Source organism: Helianthus annuus, chromosome 6 (assembly GCF_002127325.2).
Source record: "Helianthus annuus cultivar XRQ/B chromosome 6, HanXRQr2.0-SUNRISE, whole genome shotgun sequence".
In the NCBI taxonomy this organism is placed as follows: Eukaryota; Viridiplantae; Streptophyta; class Magnoliopsida; order Asterales; family Asteraceae; genus Helianthus; species Helianthus annuus.
Window position 1 is genome coordinate 92,335,547 of NC_035438.2, and position 10,087 is coordinate 92,345,633.

General features: G+C 39.9%; 2 long non-coding RNA genes across 2 annotated transcripts; both read left to right on the plus strand.

Moving 5' to 3' along the window:
• The first annotated feature begins 606 nt into the window (after positions 1–606).
• Positions 607–2,123, plus strand: LOC110915348. The gene is made up of 3 exons (XR_002578888.1): positions 607–648; positions 1,575–1,648; positions 2,082–2,123. It is a non-coding gene; the product is annotated as an uncharacterized LOC110915348 (long non-coding RNA).
• A 6,211-nt stretch (positions 2,124–8,334) lies between these two features.
• On the plus strand, positions 8,335–9,851 carry LOC110915305. The gene is made up of 3 exons (XR_002578871.1): positions 8,335–8,376; positions 9,303–9,376; positions 9,810–9,851. It is a non-coding gene; the product is annotated as an uncharacterized LOC110915305 (long non-coding RNA).
• The last annotated feature ends 236 nt before the right edge of the window (positions 9,852–10,087 follow it).

The window sequence follows — 10,087 nt, forward strand, 5'->3', positions numbered from 1 at the left end:
TTGAGTGTAACGCCCTGTGTTTTGTACTTTCTATTTATAGCTTGTCTTACTCGTGTTGCTAATTTTGGAAGCTTTGTATCATTGTACTCGTTCCTTCTAGTACTCGTTGTAACCTCGAGATTTTGATCATGAATGAAAACTTGCATTTCCTTGTTACATACTATACATACACCATAATACGATTAATCATGAGATCATTTGATACTTCTTTGTGATACTTACAAACATATGTTGAACTTGTAAATATGTGACATATACTTGTCACTTACAAACATGTTACATACTTGTACATTACACTTTTTACCTAGTTAAATCATGTTTTATTTCATATTTCACCTTGTTACAAGTTAGGGGAAACATTGTTGCGTATTATTACACAACTTAACTAACAAAATTACTCATTATAATGTTTTAAAAAAATAAAAAAATAAAGAAATATGGCAGCCCAAATTCAGCCAAATTCAGCCCCATATAGTTGGGTTTTGTGGGCTAGTTTCAAGGTGTAACCCCTTCTAAACACTTCCAAAGCCCAACCCATTGAAACCCTAATCCTTCCCCCTATAAATACCACTTATAACCAGCCTCCCTACCACTTTTGCAACACTAAAAACTCTCAAAACATCCTCCAAACCGTAGCTGAAAGCAAAGGTTCGAGTAGATTGACACCCCTTCACGAAAATGAGCATAACTCACTCAATTCTTATCCGATTCACTCGATTCTTTTTCCTACTTGCTTGTATAATCATGGGGTTCGATTCCTAGACTTCTCCTTGGAGAAATCAGACCTGGAAATGCCCCGAAATAGTCCATAAACTTTCTGTTTGTTTTTATGTTCATCAAAAACTTGTTTAAACCTATGCAACTTGTGTCCAACACATCTCATACCTATGTCCTAATGCTTACAACTTATCCCATGGTTGGTTAAGCTTAAAAACAAGGTTGAGACATTTAAAATCAGAGGATTAAACCTCATAAACTTGGTGTTTTGTCTAGGGTTTTAACCCACAAATCATGTCAAACATAGTCTTTGATACATGAGTGATTATGGAACAACTTGGGTTGTCCCAAACATACAATCCTCACGTGATTTGATGATTTATATTAGTTAGTTTACTTTACATACTTGTAATGACCTTAGTTCATGACCCTCCTTGGTTGTTTTTACATCAAGTGTAGTGGTGAACATCAAAGGGGTACCTAAATGGAAGCCTTGTCTTCCTACCCCATCCATGACACCTATGACTCAACTTGAGGTACCTAAATGAAGGATAAAATCTTCTACCTCTTACTTGAATACTTAAACATCCGAATCCAATAATATATATATTCTACAAACTAAATAATGCCTATGTATACTCAAATCTTTGATAATCATCTAAGGACCTAAACCTTGCTATGATTCTTATGAGTGTTCAACTCATGAAATCATTATAACCCTCGTGGTTACCAAGTGTCATGCAAGTGTTATATGGGAAGATGAGTATTTTGATATAATATTTTATAACATTTTCATGTCACTTTAATTCCGAATCTTCCGAATTCCCCAAACTCATACGCTTTGTTTCCTTGTGTAGAGAAACAAGGTGCTCCAACTAGCTAATTCAACCACCAACTTGCTCCCGGATTCTCAAGTCACAACTTGTAAACCGTGAGTATACTCGAATTCCCCCTTTTTACTTTTACCACTTTTGGGGTATAACATGTTTATCTATCAACTTACACGTGAACTTTTGCTTAAACACATGAATATTCCTATAACATGCTTGTATATGTGATGGCTTGATGCTTTAAACTTGGATTTATCTTATGTGTTGAATTTATCATTAACTTCGTATGAGCCAAACCGTGACATATGTAGCGCTATAGGATTAACGACCCGCCCGTAAACTTGAGGTTATGTCTTGAGCATATTGCGTTTTCTTGGTTTGATATGTTAGACACATGCCATATTTAATGTTTATCTTGAATCATATGCTTGCCATGAGGAATTGTTCACACTTTTTATCTTATGCTATGTACGTACCAAACTTGTATACTCGCCTTTGCTTTTGCATTGAATTGTATTTTTAAACATGTTACAGGTTGATGATGATGAAATGAAAACGGATAGCAAAGATGCCTAGATACTCACTTAGACGTTTAGGTTTAAAGTGTTGTATCAATTTTGTTTATGTTATGTTGAACAATGTTGTTATATGCTTTTCTTGTAATGTTTGACAATTTATTTTGGAAATGAAATTTGGATTATTAAATTATTGTCACAAATAGCGTTATGATGTCTCGAGCAATCTTCACACTTCGTCTCATCCCGATGTTTCCGCCATTGGTTGGGGTGTGACAGATTGGTATCAGAGCCATAACTATAGGGAATTAGGAAAATTGCCATGCTTTTGCCCTAGTCTATAGTTTTAGGAACTTTGTCTCTTATTTGTTGTTTAAAACATTTGTACTCTACCTTACATGCTTCCTAGCTACACTTCTTGTTATTAAAAATTATATGCCTTTCCTAAGGCTAACACGAATACACTTATGCTATTTTATACTCTTGTGACATCAACGAGACAACTTTACCAAAATAGGCGTGAAACCCACAATTTGGTAAACGACTCTCACTCTACCTTTAATCTATTTTTGCACGAAATTTCACCATTAAGCTAGGAGTGATATCCACAACTTAATGGAAGTTCCATTTCAACTCTAGTGGACCCTTGTTAAAGTGTCAAAATTTTATTTTGGCCGACAAGTACCAACCACATTTAGGGTACGAAATCGTCAAGTTAGGGGTGAAACCCGCATCTTGTCGATTAAGTCCCATTCCTTGATTTTTATTCTCGCCAAAGTCCCGAATGTTCCAATCATTTAGAGATGTGTAGTAACCGGAAGGGTAAGATACCGTTAATCGCTTCTCGACGAGAGTATCTTACTTATAGGCCAAAGCACAATATCTCTAAATCGAAAGGACTTTCGACCCACTTTGGAATTGTCGACGTTTCTCTACCCGAAACATTCCTATGTTTTATTGAGCCTCTCTTTTATGTATCTCAATTTATATGTGATTTTATACTTGAACGTTCATTCATTTCGAAATGTCGTTTTAATCATGTCGCACATTATCGCAATCACAAACAATAATAATTCTCATGAACCAACTAAATTTATATTTTCCTATTCGCAACTTATGTGCTATACATGTTGAATGTGTGTTGGAAACTTATGCTTTATGTGAACTTTACTTGGTACTTGAACATCTACTTGCTTTGCATACACAAACCTTGTTTTCAATTAATGATCAAAGTCTCATCCTTTCCCTTCTCTTTCAAATCTTTTAGATGTCTTCTAGTTCATCCAAGAAACTCAAGTCAAAGAAGGGTTCGACCTCCTCCGCCATGTCCCAAAAGGATTGTATGAAGTTTATGGCTAAACAATTTGCAAAGGTCCTACCCGACATTGTTAGCAAGATCCAAACCGATTCACCCCATGGTTCGGTCGACTCAAAGGCCGACAAACCCAAATCGACCTTCCAATTTAAGCACTTCATGGCTTGTAAACCCTTAGAATTTACCGGCAAGAATGGCGCTACCGCCATGATGAACTGGTTTGATGCCATCGAGCTTACCTTCTTGCAAAGTGGTTGCCCTGACGAACTAAGAACCTTGAATGCAACCGGTGTGTTTCGTGAAAAGGCACTTGAGTGGTGGACAACTGAGCGTAACAAGAGAGGAAACGAGGTCGCACACGCTATGCCGTGGGACGATCTCAAACAACTTATGAAGGATCACTTTTGTCCCCCTCACGAACTCCAAAAGTTGGAAAATGAATTCTGGAACCTCACGCAAAAAGGGAGTGACATGGATGGTTTGATTACACGCTTCAAGCAGCTTAGTGTTCTATGCCCTGGTCAAGTAGAAACCGCCCCCAAAACCGTGGCCAAATTCATTCGTTGTGTTGCACCTTCTTTAACAAACCATCTTGCATCTGCCAACCCTCAAACCATTGAAGATGCTTTTCGTATAGCCACCGAACTTAACAACAACTGCGTTCTTCATGGAACCTTTGACAAGGTTTCAACAAAGAATGCACACCAAGCTACTGTTGACTCTTCTGATGAGCCCAAACCCTCCCAACAGTCCAAGAGGAACCAAGGCAAGAAGCGGAAGGCTTCAAGCCAAAACTGTGCGGTCATCACTCCGCCAAACCCACAACCCCTTCAAACCGTGCCTGCTTTTGCCAACAATGAACGCAAGGTTTATACTGGAACGCAACCGAAGTGTGGCAAATGCCAGTATCACCACCCTCCAAACGCTCAATGTCGAAAGTGCGACAAGTGTGGCCGAGGTGGGCATACCGCTCCATATTGCCGCTTCCCACCTCATGCCCATCAAAACCAAGCTCCTTTAGCTCCAACCCAAGTCGCTCCTGTGCGAGCATGCCTATTTGATACTGGTGCCGATAAAAGTTTTGTGTCGTTAGAATTCGAGTCCTTGCTCAAGTGTAAACGCTCTAAGTTGCCAAAATCTTTCGCTGTCGAAGTTGCTAATGGTAAAACCGTCGCTGTCGATTCCGTTCTCTCCAATTGTTCTTTGATTCTCAACGATCATACGTTTTCGATCAACCTTATTACCTATGCAAATGGGTAGCTTTGACATCATAGTAGGCATGGACTGGCTTAGGCGAGTTCGTGCTGAAGTTGTTTGTTCTGAAAAGTTTATCCGCCTCCCTCTTCCAAACGGTGATTCTCTACACGTCTATGGTGAAAAGCCTTCTCAAGGCCTTAAGCTTATGTCGTGTATCAAAGCAAACAAATGCTTACGCAAGGGTACCCTCGCCTTTCTCGCCCACATTGTGGAAAAGAAGGACAAAGGCCCAAGCATAAGCGACGTTCCTGTTGTACGCGACTTTCCGGATGTTTTTCCCGACGATCTTCCTGGTCCGCCTCCTGCTCGTTCTGTCGATTTTCGCATCGACTTAGTGCCTGGCGCTACGCCTGTCGCTAAGTCCCCCTATCGTTTAGCACCCTCTGAGATGCAAGAGCTCTCGAGTCAACTTCAAGAGCTTCTTGACAAAGGCTTTATACGCCCTAGCACTTCTCCTTGGGGCGCTCCCGTTTTGTTTGTCAAAAAGAAAGATGGATCGTTTCGTATGTGTATTGACTATCGTGAGCTCAACAAGCTTACTATCAAAAACCGATACCCTCTTCCTCGCATTGATGACCTCTTCGACCAATTGCAAGGCGCGACCTGCTTTTCAAAGATCGATCTTCGTTCTGGGTATCATCAACTTCGAGTACTCGAAGAAGATGTACCTAAAACCGCTTTCCGTACACGTTATGGTCATTACGAGTTCGTGGTCATGCCCTTTGGTTTGACCAACGCACTTGCGGTCTTCATGGATCTAATGAACCGCGTGTGCAAAGCATACTTGGACCGTTTTGTGATCGTCTTCATCGACGATATTCTCATCTACTCTAAGACGCAAGAAGAGCATAAGCGACACTTGCACCTTATCCTTGAACTCCTTCGTACTGAACGTCTATACGCCAAATTCTCCAAGTGTTTATTTTGGCTAAAAGAGGTTCAATTCCTGGGTCATACTGTCAACGAACTTGGAATTCACGTTGACCCCACTAAAATCGAAGCTGTGAAAAATTGGATCGCACCTAAATCTCCGTCTGAAGTTCGCTCGTTTCTTGGTCTTGCTGGTTACTATCGTCGTTTCATCTCCAACTTTTCAAAAATCGCTGTTCCTTTGACCTCCTTGACTCAAAAAGAGAGACCTTTTGTCTGGGGTCCCGAACAAGAGGATTCTTTTCAAACGCTCAAGGACATGCTTTGCAATGCTCCTATCCTAACGCTTCCTGATGGTAACGATGATTTTGTCGTGTATTGCGACGCTTCAAACCTTGGCCTTGGTTGCGTCCTTATGCAACGTGACAAGGTTATCGCTTACGCATCGAGACAACTCAAAATTCATGAGAAAAACTATACTACCCACGACCTTGAACTTGGTGCAGTCGTTTTTGCATTGAAGATTTGGCGACACTACCTCTATGGTACTAAATGTGTGGTCTTCACCGACCATAAGAGCCTTCAACACATCTTCAACCAAAAAGAACTGAATATGCGTCAACGTCGTTGGGTGGAATTGTTAAACGACTACGATTGCGAAATCAAATACCACCCAGGTAAAGCGAATGTAGTAGCCGACGCTCTTAGTCGCGAAACTCATGTCAAAAGTATTCGTTGTTTCCAACTCGTCCACGATCTTCAAAATCGTATACGCAACGCTCAGTATACATCCGTTAATGAGGGTAACCTCTACAACGAGATGCAATGTGGAGCTGAAAATAGTCTCGTGTCCAAATCTGATGGCATTTTATACTATCTCAATCGTATCTGGATTCCCGACCGTGATGATCTTCGCAAATTCCTGATGAAGGAGGCCCATAACACGAAGTATTCTATTCACCCTGGTGCCGACAAGATGTACCATGATATGTGTACATCCTATTGGTGGCCTGGAATGAAGAAGGATATAGCCACTTTCGTCTCAAAATGTCTCACATGTTCCAAAGTGAAAGCTGAACATCAACGTCCCTCTGGCTTACTCAAACAACCCAGGATTCCTATCTGGAAATGGGAGAGCATTGCCATGGATTTTATCACTAAGCTTCCTCGCACTACTGCTGGTCATGACAGCATTTGGGTAGTCGTTGACCGATTGACCAAATCAGCTCACTTCCTCCCCATTCGTGAAGACTTCAAAGTCGAGAAATTGGCTAAGGTCTACATGAAGGAAATCATCTGTCGTCATGGGACGCCCATTGATATCATTTCTGACCGTGATGCTCGTTTTACGTCTCGTCTTTGGGAAACTTTTCAATCTGCTATGGGTACTAAGCTTAACCTTAGCACCGCCTTCCATCCTCAGACTGACGGTCAAACCGAGCGTACTATCCAAACCTTAGAGGATATGCTTCGCTCATGCGTAATAGATTTTGGTGGCAACTGGGATTCATACTTGCCCTTGGCTGAATTCTCGTACAATAATAGCTATCACACGAGTATCCAAATGGCTCCTTTCGAAGCATTGTATGGTCGCAAGTGCCGTTCGCCTATTTCTTGGCACGAGATTGGTCAAGCCCAAATCACCGGTCCCGAGCTTATACAAGAGGCTACGGACAAGATTTTACAGGTTCGAGACAACTTATTGAAAGCCAGGAACCGACAAAAGAGTTACGCTGACAAAGGACGCAAACCTATGGAATTCGAGACAGGTGACAACGTGCTTCTCAAGGTATCCCCTTGGAAAGGCGTGGTTCGATTTGGCAAGAAAGGGAAACTCGCACCTCGCTACGTTGGTCCTTTCAAGATTCTCGAAAGGATTGGCAAGGTTGCGTATAGACTGGACCTGCCTGAAGGACTCAGCAATGTACACCCTGTCTTCCATGTGTCCAACTTAAAGAAATGCCTAGCTGACGAAGGACTCCACGTTCCTCTCGAAGACTTGCAAGTCAACGAAACACTTCACTTTGTAGAAAAACCGGTCGAAATCATGGACCAAGGAACCAAGCAATTGAGGCGCAGTCGAATTCCTATTGTCAAAGTTCGATGGGAAGGAAAACGTGGCGCTGAATTTACTTGGGAGCTCGAAAGCGAAATGAAATCGAAATATCCTCATCTTTTCCCTGAGTCTTCCTAAATTTCGGGACGAAATTTCCTAAAGGAGGGGAGACTGTAACGCCCTGTGTTTTGTACTTTCTATTTATAGCTTGTCTTACTCGTGTTGCTAATTTTGGAAGCTTTGTATCATTGTACTCGTTCCTTCTAGTACTCGTTGTAACCTCGAGATTTTGATCATGAATGAAAACTTGCATTTCCTTGTTACATACTATACATACACCATAATACGATTAATCATGAGATCATTTGATACTTCTTTGTGATACTTACAAACATATGTTGAACTTGTAAATATGTGACATATACTTGTCACTTACAAACATGTTACATACTTGTACATTACACTTTTTACCTAGTTAAATCATGTTTTATTTCATATTTCACCTTGTTACAAGTTAGGGGAAACATTGTTGCGTATTATTACACAACTTAACTAACAAAATTACTCATTATAATGTTTTAAAAAAAATAAAAAAATAAAGAAATATGGCAGCCCAAATTCAGCCAAATTCAGCCCCATATAGTTGGGTTTTGTGGGCTAGTTTCAAGGTGTAACCCCTTCTAAACACTTCCAAAGCCCAACCCATTGAAACCCTAATCCTTCCCCCTATAAATACCACTTATAACCAGCCTCCCTACCACTTTTGCAACACTAAAAACTCTCAAAACATCCTCCAAACCGTAGCTGAAAGCAAAGGTTCGAGTAGATTGACACCCCTTCACGAAAATGAGCATAACTCACTCAATTCTTATCCGATTCACTCGATTCTTTTTCCTACTTGCTTGTATAATCATGGGGTTCGATTCCTAGACTTCTCCTTGGAGAAATCAGACCTGGAAATGCCCCGAAATAGTCCATAAACTTTCTGTTTGTTTTTATGTTCATCAAAAACTTGTTTAAACCTATGCAACTTGTGTCCAACACATCTCATACCTATGTCCTAATGCTTACAACTTATCCCATGGTTGGTTAAGCTTAAAAACAAGGTTGAGACATTTAAAATCAGAGGATTAAACCTCATAAACTTGGTGTTTTGTCTAGGGTTTTAACCCACAAATCATGTCAAACATAGTCTTTGATACATGAGTGATTATGGAACAACTTGGGTTGTCCCAAACATACAATCCTCACGTGATTTGATGATTTATATTAGTTAGTTTACTTTACATACTTGTAATGACCTTAGTTCATGACCCTCCTTGGTTGTTTTTACATCAAGTGTAGTGGTGAACATCAAAGGGGTACCTAAATGGAAGCCTTGTCTTCCTACCCCATCCATGACACCTATGACTCAACTTGAGGTACCTAAATGAAGGATAAAATCTTCTACCTCTTACTTGAATACTTAAACATCCGAATCCAATAATATATATATTCTACAAACTAAATAATGCCTATGTATACTCAAATCTTTGATAATCATCTAAGGACCTAAACCTTGCTATGATTCTTATGAGTGTTCAACTCATGAAATCATTATAACCCTCGTGGTTACCAAGTGTCATGCAAGTGTTATATGGGAAGATGAGTATTTTGATATAATATTTTATAACATTTTCATGTCACTTTAATTCCGAATCTTCCGAATTCCCCAAACTCATACGCTTTGTTTCCTTGTGTAGAGAAACAAGGTGCTCCAACTAGCTAATTCAACCACCAACTTGCTCCCGGATTCTCAAGTCACAACTTGTAAACCGTGAGTATACTCGAATTCCCCCTTTTTACTTTTACCACTTTTGGGGTATAACATGTTTATCTATCAACTTACACGTGAACTTTTGCTTAAACACATGAATATTCCTATAACATGCTTGTATATGTGATGGCTTGATGCTTTAAACTTGGATTTATCTTATGTGTTGAATTTATCATTAACTTCGTATGAGCCAAACCGTGACATATGTAGCGCTATAGGATTAACGACCCGCCCGTAAACTTGAGGTTATGTCTTGAGCATATTGCGTTTTCTTGGTTTGATATGTTAGACACATGCCATATTTAATGTTTATCTTGAATCATATGCTTGCCATGAGGAATTGTTCACACTTTTTATCTTATGCTATGTACGTACCAAACTTGTATACTCGCCTTTGCTTTTGCATTGAATTGTATTTTTAAACATGTTACAGGTTGATGATGATGAAATGAAAACGGATAGCAAAGATGCCTAGATACTCACTTAGACGTTTAGGTTTAAAGTGTTGTATCAATTTTGTTTATGTTATGTTGAACAATGTTGTTATATGCTTTTCTTGTAATGTTTGACAATTTATTTTGGAAATGAAATTTGGATTATTAAATTATTGTCACAAATAGCGTTATGATGTCTCGAGCAATCTTCACACTTCGTCTCATCCCGATGTTTCCGCCATTGGTTGGGGTGTGACATTGAGGGTAACGTCGCCTT